We start from the raw sequence: 14,449 nt of genomic DNA, 5'->3' as shown, positions 1-14,449 counted from the left end.
CTATTTAAAGTGTACTTTTAAAAATATCCCTCTAGCTGCACATGCACACGCACGCACGCACGCACGCACACACACACGATCTTGCAGAGTGAAAAATATTGGGCTGCCTTCTGCTTAATTCATACAAAAGGGAGAGGAAGGGCTGCTGAAGGTCCATGTATTATTAACTGAATTAGCTGAAGGGATGTATATTTTGGCTACCGCAGATGAACAAATCATGCCCTGCTCTTTTTGCATTGTAACGGAAAAAAATATATGAAAGCCAAGAGGTTGAAAAAGGGGTCTCAGGAATATCGTTTTTGCAGCTCAGACTTGTCCATTTGATACAGTGGTTTTAAGAATGGTTGGTCCCACAAGAACATTTTGGACCCACGTATACTCGGGGAGAAATTAATCCTGCACAATATAATAACTGCAGCCAATCCATACAACCCCTTCTCTGTGGTTTTCTCCATATGATCCAGATCTGAAAGGATGCTGCCAAAGAGGAACAGACAGAAGAGTCAGACAGACCTGGTTGATGCATCCTGCTAAACTATGTTTGCTTAACAATGGCTTGTAGAAAAGCATAAGCTGCAAGGTTCAAAAAATCATACTTAGCATGCTCACCAATCTTCCATATAACTGGAGAGAGGTATACAGTGGGGTTATGCGTACAGTATTCCAGCCCTTAGTCTTTAACTCTTAAATATTTTTTTATTAATGATTTGGATAAAGAGGTTGGAGGAATGCTTATCAAATTTTCAGGTAATGAAAAGTTGGAGAAGATTACCAATAGCTCAGAAGGTTGGGGTGTGTGTGTGTGTGTGTGGAATCAAAGCAATCTTAGTAGTTTGCAGAAGTGAGCAAAAAAGTGACAGAAGGAGACAAAGAGTTATTTGTTCAGAAAAAAAAATCAAATTCATTGTTTTGTGAATCGGATCTTTACAAGAATTGGGTTATCAGGATAGATAGCAGAAGCTATTATGCATTACATAGAAGTATCAATTATGCCGAGTCCACTTTTGTTATACTGAAGAAAAGCCAAATTGTTAACAATTTTTTAAGACTCTGAATTATACATACCCAAGAATAAAATCCACTATAGAGACAGAGACAAATGACAAACTCACATTCTTGGAGATTCTCATCACCATACTGAGGGATAGTAGCTGGCAGATCCAAATTTAGAGAAAATCCAATATAACAATCAAATCCTTTACTTCCATAGCAGGAAATGTGGTTTTAGGTAATTAAGGGTTTTAGGTAACTAAAAACACACTGCAGCTTACTGTCTCAGAAAAGCTAAATTCAAATATTTCCATAGCATGTTCAAGAAGAATCAATACCTTCTCCTGTTCCATTTCATTAAAAGACATCAGAAACAACACAGAATCAAAGGATAGCTCAGACGCAGAATTAAAACATGACCAAATAATGACTATTATAACACTTGCAGACATAAGAAATGTGTCATAACATCAGTGGTGGGATTCATTTTTTTTTACTACTGGTTCTATGGCAGGGGAAGGATACTGTAAAATCTCCAGTCAGAGGTGGTATTTGCCGGTTCTCTGAACTACTCAAATGATGAACTATGGGTTCTCTAGAACTGGTCAGAACCTGCTGAATACCACCTTTGCATAACATGCTGGCAGATTACTCCAACCACTAGGCACTGTTGTTGCCCACAATTTGCCCGACATAATTCAAGCCTGTCAGATTATAAATCATCAAGGCAACATCCACTTCTGGACTCTTTCACTTTTGAAGCTTTGCTGGGACACATATATAAATGTTTGCACTCTCATTATCTATATTTCAGTGGAACTCTTCCCGAGCTAGGAAAATCTCCAAGTATTTAAATTTACAAGTATCAAGAACTTGAATAGAGGATTTTATTTGCTAAAAATTGGAAAAATGAGAAAATACCAACACAGGAGGAAGTTATTAAGAAAATAATGGAATGTGATGAAATGAGTAAATTGACATTTGAAATTAGAGAACAAGAAGTTAACAATTTTATAAGATATGGGATTTATTTTATCAATGGTTAGAAAAAAAATATGGAAATGAAATATGTTAGAGAATTTTACAAAATAAGGATAATAGAATTATATAGAATATAATATAAGGATGTATTACTATTGGATGGATTTAGGATGATGATATGAATTGTTATATGACAAATTAACTTAAAACTTTGAATATCTCATATAAAATGAAGGAATAAAAGTTTAGTCCAATAAATGATTAACAATGACAATAATGTATACATATATATCAGATTAATAATATGAGAATTTATACAAACCATTGTAAGTGAGAACTATGGAGAGAATGCACAAAAAAATTATAACCAACTGACACACTGTATGTATGAAATTGGAAGATTGTTTTATGTTTTGTTTGTGTATGTTTGTTCAAAAATAAAAAATTCTTTAAAAAACAACAACAACTTGAATAGTAATTGGTCACACACTAAATGTAAGCCAACGACAATATGCAATTTTGATTTGCATCAAGGACATTATGATTTCCAAAACACATAAAGTCACTCCATTGTGTTCTTCACTGGACAGGCATCACCTCAAATATTATATTATATTTTGGCTTCCATACTTTAAATCGATGCAGAAAAAAAAAATAGAAGTTTCAAAATACAACAAAAAAGCTGCATTAGGTTAACAGTCCCCAACCTTTGTGGTTTGGTGGTCCAGTGGGGGGGAGGAGAACTGGGCCACATGAATGACAGGCTGGTGTATAGCTCAACTTGTGCAAACAGCAGGCCGGCGTGCACTTCCATGTGCATGAAGCTCAATTTGAACAAGTTAAGCTGTGTGCATGTCGCTTACCCAAGTTGAGCTGCACCAGGGGTGAAATTCAATCACCTCTGCCTGGCTTGGGAGAGGTGGTAGGGATGAGTGGAATCGGTAAAAAAATAATCCCTGATTGCTATTACTATTATACCAAGCCACGCCCACAGAACCGGTAGGGAAAAAAATTGAATTTCCCCTGTGAGCTGCACGCATGAGAATGGGCGCCAGTCGGCCACTTGCCTGGCCTGGTTGCAAATAAGCCATGACCCACTAGGGGGCCACAGCCTGGGGATTGGGGGTCCCTGCTCTAGGGACTAAAAATTAAGCCCAATTAATGGAGACTGAATGAGTGGAATATGTTTAACTTGGAGAAAAGACAACTGTGAAGGATGATGAAAAAACATTCAAACATCTGAAAGAATGGAAGAAGATCAAGACCTTCTCCCTCTCATTTCAGAATACAGGGCATAGAATAATGAATTTAAGCTTTGGAAAGCAGAGTTCCTGTTGACTGTTATATATATATATAAAGCTTCTAACAAAAGAAGGATTTGAACAGTAGAACCAGTACCAATTATTAGATTTGTTTGAATTGAGGTTAGATGGCCATGCAGTCTGCTTTACTTAACTTTAACCCTTCAATGTACTAAGCAGAGGATTGATCACAAGGGCCTAAATGGCCCCTTCCACTCTACAATTCTAAAGTTTTAGGAACAAGCCACCACTCATTTTGTTTACATAACTTGCTAAATCCCAAAACATAATGACTGAGTTCAGGAAACCCACTAGGCTGCACAGAAGCAAATGACATGTTGGTTTAGTGCAGTGTGCAAATCACAGGCATCTATGAGGGGGTCAAATTGATAAAATGTACATTGCAAAGAAGCAACACAAACTCCACCCTCTGATATAGTTGTTTGCAACATTGTTATGAAAATAGAAATGGGTGAGGTTGCATTGTGACATCATAATGCACGGTTAGTCATTTTGGTGTCATTTGAGGTCTGTAATCTAAACCAGTTCCTAATGTTGTTTCCAGGTCTCATAATTGACCGAAAAACATGGGAATTCTGTCAAAAGAATAAATACCAAATTCTACTGTTTCTTTTTCTGGGTGAAGAAATCTGCACTAATATGTATAACACAGATCTATTGTATTGCACCATTCTATTAATGTAATTAAGAAACTAATGATCACATTTATTTATTGATAATATTTCTATAGTACTCTACTCCAAATGGCTCAGTTTATCTTTTCCATAGGTAAGTTCATGATAAAAGCAACTAGGGAAAAATTAGGGAAGCAATGTATGAGAGGCATATTCTATCCATTTATTTGTATCCCACCTTTATTATATTTACAAGTAATACATTTTAATGCTAGCAATCCACTTTTCCTAGGACAATATCCCCAGTATTCTTAACCCAATTTATTAGCTATTTAAATGGATTTATGATGATAAGTAATTACATAGGCAGTTCAGTTCCAGCTTGCTTTAAACCACTTTTGCAGGGACTTCAGAAAAGTAAAAATGTCACCAAGAGTCAGGCAGTGGTTTTCTTTTTCAAGATATAAAAACTGCCATCAGTCTTTGAGGGAAAAGGTGGGGTTCAGAAATCAGATAGATAGATAGATAGATAAATAGATAGATAGATAGATAGATAGATAGATAGATAGATAGATAGATAGATAGATGGGATTCAACCAGTATGCACCACTTCAGCCGAACCAGTTGCTAAATTGCTGGCTGGCCACTCCCCTCACCACACCACCCTTTCCAGGAGTCCTCACATATTCGTTTTTGCTCCCAGGGGGCTGCAGGGAGGCCCACTAGGCCCAAAATGGGGCAAAGGGTATGTGCGCCCCCCCATGGCCCATTTTTGCTCCCAGTGGGTGCAGGAGGCAGAGTGCTGCCTGTCGCACCCCCTGGCTACACCCACCATGCCCACGCCCACCTAGCGGTCATTAGGGCAAGGAACTGGTTGTTAAATTATTTGAATCCGACCACTGGATGGATGGATAGACAGGTAGGTAGGTAGGTAGGTAGGTAGGTAGGTAGATAGATAGATAGATAGATAGATAGATAGATAGATAGATAGATAGTCAGTCCAGCCTAGCTTCATGATTATTGCAAGACCTTTGTTCCCAAACCGCTTATTAGGTCCAGACAATATCATCATTTTGACATTAATTTAACGCATTACATTTAAGACCCAGTTTTCTCCACTGAAAATAGCAACCTTTATTCTTGTCATTAAACTACAGCCTTTGTGTCTAGCTAAACTGGGTGTTTAAAATCTTTGTGTTTAAAAAACCTGGTGAGTTAAAATATCATTTGGAGTGCACACATGCATGAGAATTTTCCGTTTTGAAATTAACCCTATATATATATTTCCCGTTTTGAAATTAGATTTTTGTTAAGAGTGGGAGAGGGAGTGGTGTAATTTAATATGTTTTAAATATTTGCCCCAGGACCATTTCCTCTTGCTGGAAGTGAAGAGCTTACAGAAAATGGTGTATTATAATCACTGGTTCTAAGGCAACAAACTCTCTCCCTTTACTCCCTTAATATAATTTGACAGTAGAGGGCGCCCTTTTAATGTAATTCAGTAGTGAAGTTCCAGATAATTGGACATAAATACATGGAAAGAATACTGTAGCTCTCAAGGATTTTAATTAGAAACACACCTTGCCCAGATGTTTCCTTTACTTTCTCATTGTTCCAGCCAATTCAGAATATTGTACCAGGGGCTGAAGATAGGGAAAGAAAGAAAAATCGATACTAAAGTGTGTTAAGAGTAGCAAGTTACACAAATGTAGGCCACTTTAATTTTTACAGTCTAATAAAAGTAAACGTAGATAGATTTCAAGTGCTCATTGCTGAAAATAATAGAACCAAAAGCATTTGTGAAGAAGGCCCATGTGATTTATTCAGAGAATTGGAGGCAGCCCCCCAAAAAACTTTTAGTCCAAATAACTCCTGTATCCTGGATGATAGAAAAAGTCCTTTGTTTTCATCGTCATATATATATCTAGTCAATGGCATTTTCCAGAGGACTACGTTTATTTATAACAGGTACTTAAATAGATTCTCAGCAGGTGAGTGGACTTGGTAGATTTGGTAGATTTGGTCTTTAAAGTCCAACAGTGTTAGATCTGGGAAATACTTAGAGATTACTGAAAGATGACTGGGCTGTATGATAGATCTGATATTTTATTTGGATTGGCAGATTATCAAGAAAAAATACCTATATGGGAAGACAGGTTATCAAGTATTGCACTGGCTAAACTCAGATCATTTGGAGAATAAGGATCTTTAATTTACCAGATTTTCAAAAGTATTACTGGGAATTTATTATCAATATTTATGTCCATGCCTTTGCCTATAATATACCTATATACCGTGCATATAATCTATATATACATATAAATCACATATATATCTGTATATCTATATATCTATAGCTATATATATATCATATATACCTATACCCATATCATCTATATCTGTCTCTATCTATCTATCTATCTATCTATCTATCTATCTATCTATCTATCTATCTATCAGAATTCAGCTGACTATCAGTCTATTAGTTTAATTGGGAAGTTACAACTTACCTCCATCAAGCTCTTGGCAGTATTTAGATCCATCTATGCCTAAAAGAGGTTTTCATTTCCTGGGTTTGAGTGTAGTAAGATATAAAAGGACATATTGGGCCATTTATTAGATTTAGGTATTGAATTTCTTGAATACTTAACTTTATGAAAAAAATCTACTATAAAAATCTTTGCTAAGATGTTTCTGTGGGAAAATATACACAGAGTGCGGACGAATTGATTTAAATCAATTACTTTATAATGATTATTTTAAGGATTTAGAATGACTTCAGATAAAAGTTTCCTTGCCAATGCACACAACAATGGCAATAAAATCAAGCAAAGCATGTTTTGATAGCTCAGAGTTTATCTGACATTTTAGTCACTTCATAGAAGCCTAGGATGCTACAATTTTGGGTGGAATGACTTTTGTGTCGTTTTTTATTAGTAGGGAAAAATTGCCTTTTCAAACATTGATAAATTTTATACATTGTTTAATTCAGTCCTAGATTACCAGAGTAATATTACATTTTCCAATTTTCTTGGCTACATCAGTGCCTGATATATCCAAAATTCTTCAAAAATGGTCAAATTCAATAATCGGAAAATATAATTGAAAACAAAAATGTTTCATTTAACATATCAAATGCTTATTTAGCATAACCGTTTGAAGGTTATCAGATAAATGTAGAAGTTTCTGCAGAACAGATCATTTTATATTTCATTCTAGGTATGAAAGCAAACATTTGTGCTTCAAAAGTAAAAAAATGGCACCTCTTAGTAAAGTTTGGCACATGTTTTTTTCCCCTGAAAATATTTTGTCTTTAAAAGTAGCAGATCAATTGTCACTTTCTCTGTCCACCATGTTCCATTACAGTGGATTCATCGATCTATCAATTGAACCATTTGCCCACTCACATAATGTGGACTTATGTGACTTACGACAACAATTGAACTCCACATTTCTAAATAAGGTAGTTGTTAAGTGCATTTTGCTCCATTTTATGACCTTTCTTGACACAGTTATTAAATGAATCATTATTAAGTTAGTAACTCGGAGACTACAGCAGCCATAAATATGATCTGATTGCCAAGCATCTGGATTTGATCACACGACCATGAGGATGTTGCAGTAGTCATTAAGTGTGGAAAAGAATCTATGGAGATTCTCAGCCATCCAGGTCATGGTTGTCTGACTCAGAACTGAAGAAGTTTCTTGGATGAGAAACAAAACGTCTTCAAGGAAAAACAAAGTCCAGCTGGAAAAAAATGGTCATAAGTCACTTTTTTTCAGATTGTTAGTAGCTTTGAACAGTCACTAAATGAACTGTTGTAAGACAAGGACTACTTTGTCCAGGTGGCCCTGGATTTACAACAGTTCATTTAGTGAATGTTCAAAGTTACAACGGCACTGAAAAAAAAGTGAGTTATGACCATTTTTCACACTTAAAACCATTGCAGCATCCCGGTTATTACGTGATCAAAATTTGGAGGCTTGGTTCACATTTCTGATGGTTACAGTGTCCTGGGGTCATGGGATGACCCTCTGACAAGCAAAGTCTACAGGCGAGCCAGATTCACTCAACAACCAGGTTACTAACATAATAACTGCACTGATTCACTTAATAACTGTGGCAAGAAAGGTTGTAAAATGGGGCAAAGCCAGAGGTGGTATTCAGCAGGTTCTGACCAGTTCTGGAGAACCGGTAGCAGAAATTTTGAGTAGTTCAGAGAACTGGCAAATACCACCTCTGACTGGTCCTGCCCCCATCTATTCTCTGCCTCCTGAGTCCCAGTTGATCGGCTGGGTCTTCTTTTGTTGCCCTGCACAGGAGAACGGAGCTGGAAAGCAGGTTAGTAGGGTGGGGAGGGAATGGAGATTTTACAATATCCTTCTCCTGCCACACCCACCAAACTACGCTCACCAAGCCATACCCACAGAATCAGTAGTAAATAAATTTGAATCCCACCACTGGGCAAAACTCTCTTAACTCTCTTGCTTAGCAACAGAAATGTTGTGCTTAATTGTGGTTATAAGTCAAGGACTACCTGTATATCCTTAAATCACGAGAAGGAGCAAAATCAAAATCTTTCAACTCTGTGCCTGAAGCCTGTCCTGAATCATGGCTACATTACTTACTACCAAGTTCATTTTTCAGCATTTATGACACCTCATTTAAATTGTGGGGAGGGGGGAAAGAGGAAAGAAAAGAGACTACCTTCTTTTACAATGAGGCCAATGATATGCACCTGCCATTAATATATTGTACACAATGTCTCCATCGGATTGCACCAACGTCTTGGGCGAGAACAAGAGTCACGTAGTGAGAGAATGACTTCAACACGCGCTTGTTCATATGCATAAACTCCTGTGTACCAGATGGCAAATATAATGACATCTTAAACAGCTAATTGCATAAACGTTGTAATGCAGATAATTGGTGAACCAAAGTACAAGTTAATAATTTCGCACTATAATGTCTGGCTTGAAATTAATCCTCAAGGAAAGTTGTGACAATCCTCATACGCTAAAGTTCATGAAGCGGTAATTAAAACTAGCACTCAAATCATTTGCTTCTCAAACCTTCAATTATGACTCGGCAGACTCACGTTTCTGAAATGTAGACATGGTAGCCAATGTTTTGTCATGGGCTTTTTCGACAAATAGCACAAGATTGTTTATGCCAATGCACCCTGAAATACACAGAGTAAGATGAAAGGACAGGGACGATTTCTTAACTAAATGATAATCTTTACCTGCAAAGTCTTAAAATTAACTCGGTGATCTCAATTAACTTTTTTATGGGCCATCCTTTAGTTTTGAAGCACACAGACTGAAAAAAAAATTCAAAAGGTTCTTATATTGGTTTCTGGGATACTTATCAGCTTCTTTCAGCTTCCTTCTCTAACGTTAGAAAAACATTATAGGAAAACAATCTTTGAATGGCCTCAGAATTGGGCTTTGTGGATTCTCTATATAAATGTGTGAAAAAGTCTGATCTGAAAATTAGTTTCTAATCCTTGGTGCTTCTTAGTCACACTTGAAATTCTGAGAAATTGTCATGGTGCTCACACCAAATGCCCGATGCTCGGACTTTGTTGAATTACAATGTGCAAATTAAAGATTTTTTAAGAGGCAGCTCCAGGACTATCATAAAGTCTTCCATATGTTAAGAAATGGATGGGATATGGAAGATTTTAGGAAACATTGAATCCATAATTATTATAAATGCATTATTGGCTTAAATATACTCTACCTCCCTTCAGAGAACTGGAAAAAATAACTGTTTAGAACACATATGTTATCATTGTGAGAAAGACAAATGTAAAGAAGAATTCTAAAGAACAGATGTGGCAAATGATCAAAACCATCCTAAATATTTTTTTTTTTGCAGGGGAAACAGAGGCAGTTATGTGCCCTGCTGCACTTTGATAAGGTGGAGGAATCAGGCTATGGTAATAAGTTTGTTTTAAGCTTTTGAACTACAAAAATTCAAATGACCTTTAGGTGGCAGCCAAGTAATAAAGAAAACAACTCTTTGCTATCATTCTAGTGCAGGGGTCACTAACCTTTTGGACCTCAGGGACCATCAAACTCATAATTTTAAATCCAGGGGACCACTAATATGAATTTTGATTGACGGTGGCTTGCTGACGTTGGTGGGAGAGGGAGAGAGAGATCGAGAGAGAGATCTGATCTAACTTTCCTCTCCTTCTCTCTCTCTCTCTCTCCCTCCCTCCCTCCCTCACACATGAACACACAGAGGCAGGGGTGGGATTCAAAGTTATTAACTGGTTCTGTGGGTGTGGCCTAATTTGTGGGTGTGGCTTGGTGGTCATGTGACTGGCTGGGTATGGCTTGTATGTAAATATTATAAATATTTATGTAAATATTGAATTTTTTTATAAAAAAGAGCAACTTTTACCCAAAATCAGGCAAAGCAGAAAGGCAGATTGAGTTGCTCACAGAATCACAGATTCACTCAGAAATCTACCTGATTCTGTCATGTAAAATTTGCTTGCAAGCAAACCCATAAAATTTGCTTGCAAGCAAACTCAGAAAATTAACTCACAACACACTATGTATGTAAATATTGAATTTTTTATTAAAAGAAGAGCAACTTTTACCCAAAATCAGGCAAAGCAGGCTGGCAGATTGAGTTGCTCACAGAATCACAGATTCATTCAGAGATCTATCTATCTGCCCTCAGCTACCTGAGTCTGCACTGAATAATAGAAACTTCAGCGCAAAGGAAGGTTCGGCTCTGCTTTTAAGCAGAGCCAAAGATCTAAATATTAGCTAGAAAGCAAGAAATCCAATGGATTCCTGCTTTCTAGCGAATCTAAATCTCCCAGCACAGCAGAACAGCTGATGGTCAGGGGAAAAAAAAAAAGAAAAATAGCAACTTAGCAGGCAAGTTTGCCAAGTAAGAAGTGAGTGGACGGGAGGGTTCCCATGGGCCAATGTAGGCAGCGCAGCCTTGTATTTCTGCGCAGCTTGGATTAATTGCTTTGGGGAGGTGCTCTGTGGGTGACATTTCTCTGCGAACCACCAAAATTTTCTCACGGACCACCAGTTGGCGACCACTGTTCTAGTGGTCACTTCTAATGCCATCTAGTGGTCAAGATAATTGTTGCAGCCCATGACAATCCTAATGAATGGAACCCATTGTACATAATTCAGACAAATCCCAAGAAAATATAGTTTTGAATAATTTATTAAACAAACAAACAAAATAAATGGAAGTTCTTAATGTAAACACCAATCCAATCTTAAATAATTGGATTTAAGACTACCATATAGCAGATTGACATTATTCTGTAATATCTAAGGTGGTGTTGGAGAAGGAATGGCAGAACCAGGGGTGAAGTGAAAAGAGGGATCAGTCTAGGAATCCCTACATAGCCACATGTGATGCCCCTGTCAGAATCTGATTCCAAGGGGGAGTTCAAGCAGCTGACAGGGAGTGGGAGTATGGGTCCTTTGGCTGTGGAAGAAACTGGGGAAGGGCAAAGTCCGGCTGGCAGAGCAGGGTAGAGGTAGAGCAAGGCAGAGGGGATTTGGAAGAAGACCCAGGCCCACCCTCTCTTCATCCTAAAGGCATGGAGGGAGGAACAGAGAAGGGAGCAACGTGCGTTGTGTGGCTTATGGGGGAGGAAAGGACTCTGATTCCCTTCATTAGCTGCAGCTGGAAACACAGTGTTTAAAAAGGGGAGTTGCACACACCCAACTGTTGAGAGCAAATCATGAATTATCTGGTATTGTTAAGGCTTATCTGGGTTCTAGGCATCTTCCCAACTGTGTGTGTTTTTCTGGCCTTTCAAGTCTGCAATTCTTTCTCCTGCCCTGTCAAGTTAATTACTGCAGTGTGGTTTGTGTGGATTTTTATTTACAGTTTGTATGTACTTTGTTTTCAGACTGAATTTTTTCCACTTGAAGACTGTTCTTGGGAAAGTTTTTTCTCCAGTTGAAGGTAACCTGGACATTGGGAGCAAAATTGGAGATACTAAAGGGACTCTTCTTACTTATGTGACTGTGTTGCCTTTGTGTCATGCCCCAGGTCATCACACCACAAGTGAGCTAAGTCTGACCCATTCTGAGTACCGTTGATCCTAGTCTAATTGTTAGTAGAAAAGATCCCTGTAAAGGTTTTTTTAGCAATAAATCACCTTCATTGATCTGTTCTTTCATGCTTGATAGCTGGCAACATATCCTATTTATCTCCATTGCTGTTCTGGGCAAAGAATTCTGATTGTGATCCTGATCCATATTTCTATAATGTTTACCTGAGGAAAGCAAACACAGTCTTCTTCGTTTGGGCTGGACTGAGCATGTTGTATGATCCCAGTCACATATTTCCCTCACACAGTTCAAGATAGAAGCTCACCTGACCTCTTATTTTTGTTTTCATGAAGTTTATTCTGTTGTGTTACATGAAATATTATGCAGATTATCTGATTACAAGAGAGACTTATCCTCCATTATAAATAATTCCATGGTTATTTTCCATGGCAAATTGTGAAGAAATTTGGATGAATAGGTCACTCTGTTGATTAACAATCTGGCTTCCTGCTTTTTAAAGTGTATCCAAAGGGAATGCCAGCATCATTTTGTTAGTTGTTATAATTTGTAGACACTGTTGCACATAATAAAACATTTCCTGATTGCAGGAATTTAATGAGTGTGTGTTGTTGAAGCCTGCTGGATTGGCATGGCAGCGTGCAGAGCTCCAGTATTTTCCCATAAGATATTTTGCATTGGTGGACAGTAAAAGTTGTATCTATGCCAAGTAAAAATCATTGGTTCAGGTGGAAAATGTGCTAAATATGTTGAGATAAAAATATTCTGACAATGGCAACAATGGACCCAAGAGATTCTTTTTTTGTTAACTGATGAAATAGCAGGTGAAATGGTGCTATCAGAGTAAAAGCTGGAAAAAAACCTTTAATATATACACGCATAATTATGGAGTAGGTATATTGGAAAGGTGTAGAACATATATAGAGAGCCACAGGTATTAGAAATGAAGAAAATCCCATAAACCCAAGTGCCTCATTGGATTAACTCAATAACACTAACTGTACTAATGAAATCTTTACATGTCTTTTGGAATCTGGTTTTTAATTGATTCCTACTTGAACCTGACATATCAGTTGTTACAAATAGACAAGATTCTGTGCTAAAATATAATAATATAAATATCTGTCCAATTTCTGCAGCCAAGAATCTAAATCTGGTGGTTAAAAAACGACCATCTACCTAAATAGTGAAAACCAATCATATAGCAAACATCTTTGCTTTGCTTTGCTTTGCCCAATTTAGCATGCTTTCATAAAATCATAAAAATGCCAGTCAAGTATCTTGAGTCTTGGAGTTTGGTGTTTATTTAATTCTTGACATTTCCTCAAACATTATCTACAAGTTTTCAAATTCAGCTTTATGATTGTTAATTTATTTTTCTTTCGGGAATAAGAGTTAAATTTCCCATATGGTCATCTATCACAAAGTTAGAAGCTTGGACAATGTGATGACAGAATTGCAAATTAAATAGGGATACAAGTCAATTTGTCCTTCTTGTTTAGTCACAATAACTGAATCCACTGAATCAATAATTCAGTAATGTACTAATTTATGATGTAGCCATTTCAGTGGGGGTGCAAGTCTTGATTATGAAGCATTCTATAGAAGTGACTATCACTATCACAAACTCACTTTCTCTGCTTGCTTATATGAAAATATGCTGGCATTATTTAGATTAAGTATCATCAAGCATGGACCACTAATAAACGACAAGTAACAGAGGTGGTATTCAGCAGGTTCTGACCAATTCTGGAGAACAGGTAGCAGAACTTTTGAGTAATTTGGAGAACTGGAAAATACCACCTCTGACTGGAGATTTTACAGTATCCTTCCCCTGCCATGTCCACCAAGCCATGCCCAAAGAACTGGTAGTAAAAATTTTTGAATCCCACCACTGACCAGTAAGATAGGGATGTGGTGGCTCAGTGGCTAAGACATTGAGCTTATTAATCAGAAGGGTCGGCAGATTGGCGGTTCACATCCCTAGTGCCGTGTAATGGTGTGAGCTCCCATCACTTGTCCCAACTTCTGCCAACCTAGCAGTTTGAAAGCATGTAAAAATGCAAGTAAAAAAATAGGAACCACTTTGATGGGAAGGTAGCAGCATTCCGTGGCATTTAGTCAAGCTGGCCACATGACCACAAAGACATCTTCGGACAGCATTGGTAACAGACAGCTTTGTAACAGAGATGAGCACCACCCCCTAGAGCCAGAAATGACTAGCAGGTATGTGTGAGGGGAATTTTTACCTTTACCTAAGATAGAACTGATAGTTAGAGCCAAGCATCTATTTGTATAGAAGGAGGAGGAGGAGGAGACACATACATGAGAGAGAACACCAGTGTCTAATGGTTAAGGTACCAGGCTAGAAACCAGTAGATTTGTGAATTCTAGCCCCATCTTAGCCATGAAAGTCAATTGGGTGAATTTGGACCAGACACACTCTCTCTCAGCCTAACTTACCACAAGGCT

The 14,449-nt window shown here is 37.6% G+C and overlaps 1 protein-coding gene and 1 long non-coding RNA gene across 6 annotated transcripts in view; one reads left to right on the top strand and one right to left on the bottom strand.

The window, feature by feature from the left end:
- The window catches only part of NFIA (nuclear factor I A), a 485,231-nt gene that overhangs the window by 359,656 nt on the left and 111,126 nt on the right, over window positions 1-14,449 (bottom strand). The window lies entirely within an intron of this gene.
- LOC148126148 (uncharacterized) overlaps window positions 1-14,449 on the top strand; it is an 80,591-nt gene that overhangs the window by 34,096 nt on the left and 32,046 nt on the right. Inside the window, exon 5 of the long non-coding RNA XR_015742885.1 lies at window positions 11,815-11,870. This is a non-coding gene — a long non-coding RNA (uncharacterized LOC148126148). The remainder of the gene's footprint in view (window positions 1-11,814; window positions 11,871-14,449) is intronic.

Source organism: Pseudonaja textilis, chromosome 3 (assembly GCF_049901715.1).
Source record: "Pseudonaja textilis isolate UNSWEBS1 chromosome 3, rPseTex1.2, whole genome shotgun sequence".
In the NCBI taxonomy this organism is placed as follows: Eukaryota; Metazoa; Chordata; class Lepidosauria; order Squamata; family Elapidae; genus Pseudonaja; species Pseudonaja textilis.
This window is presented reverse-complemented; position numbering and strand designations above follow the sequence as displayed.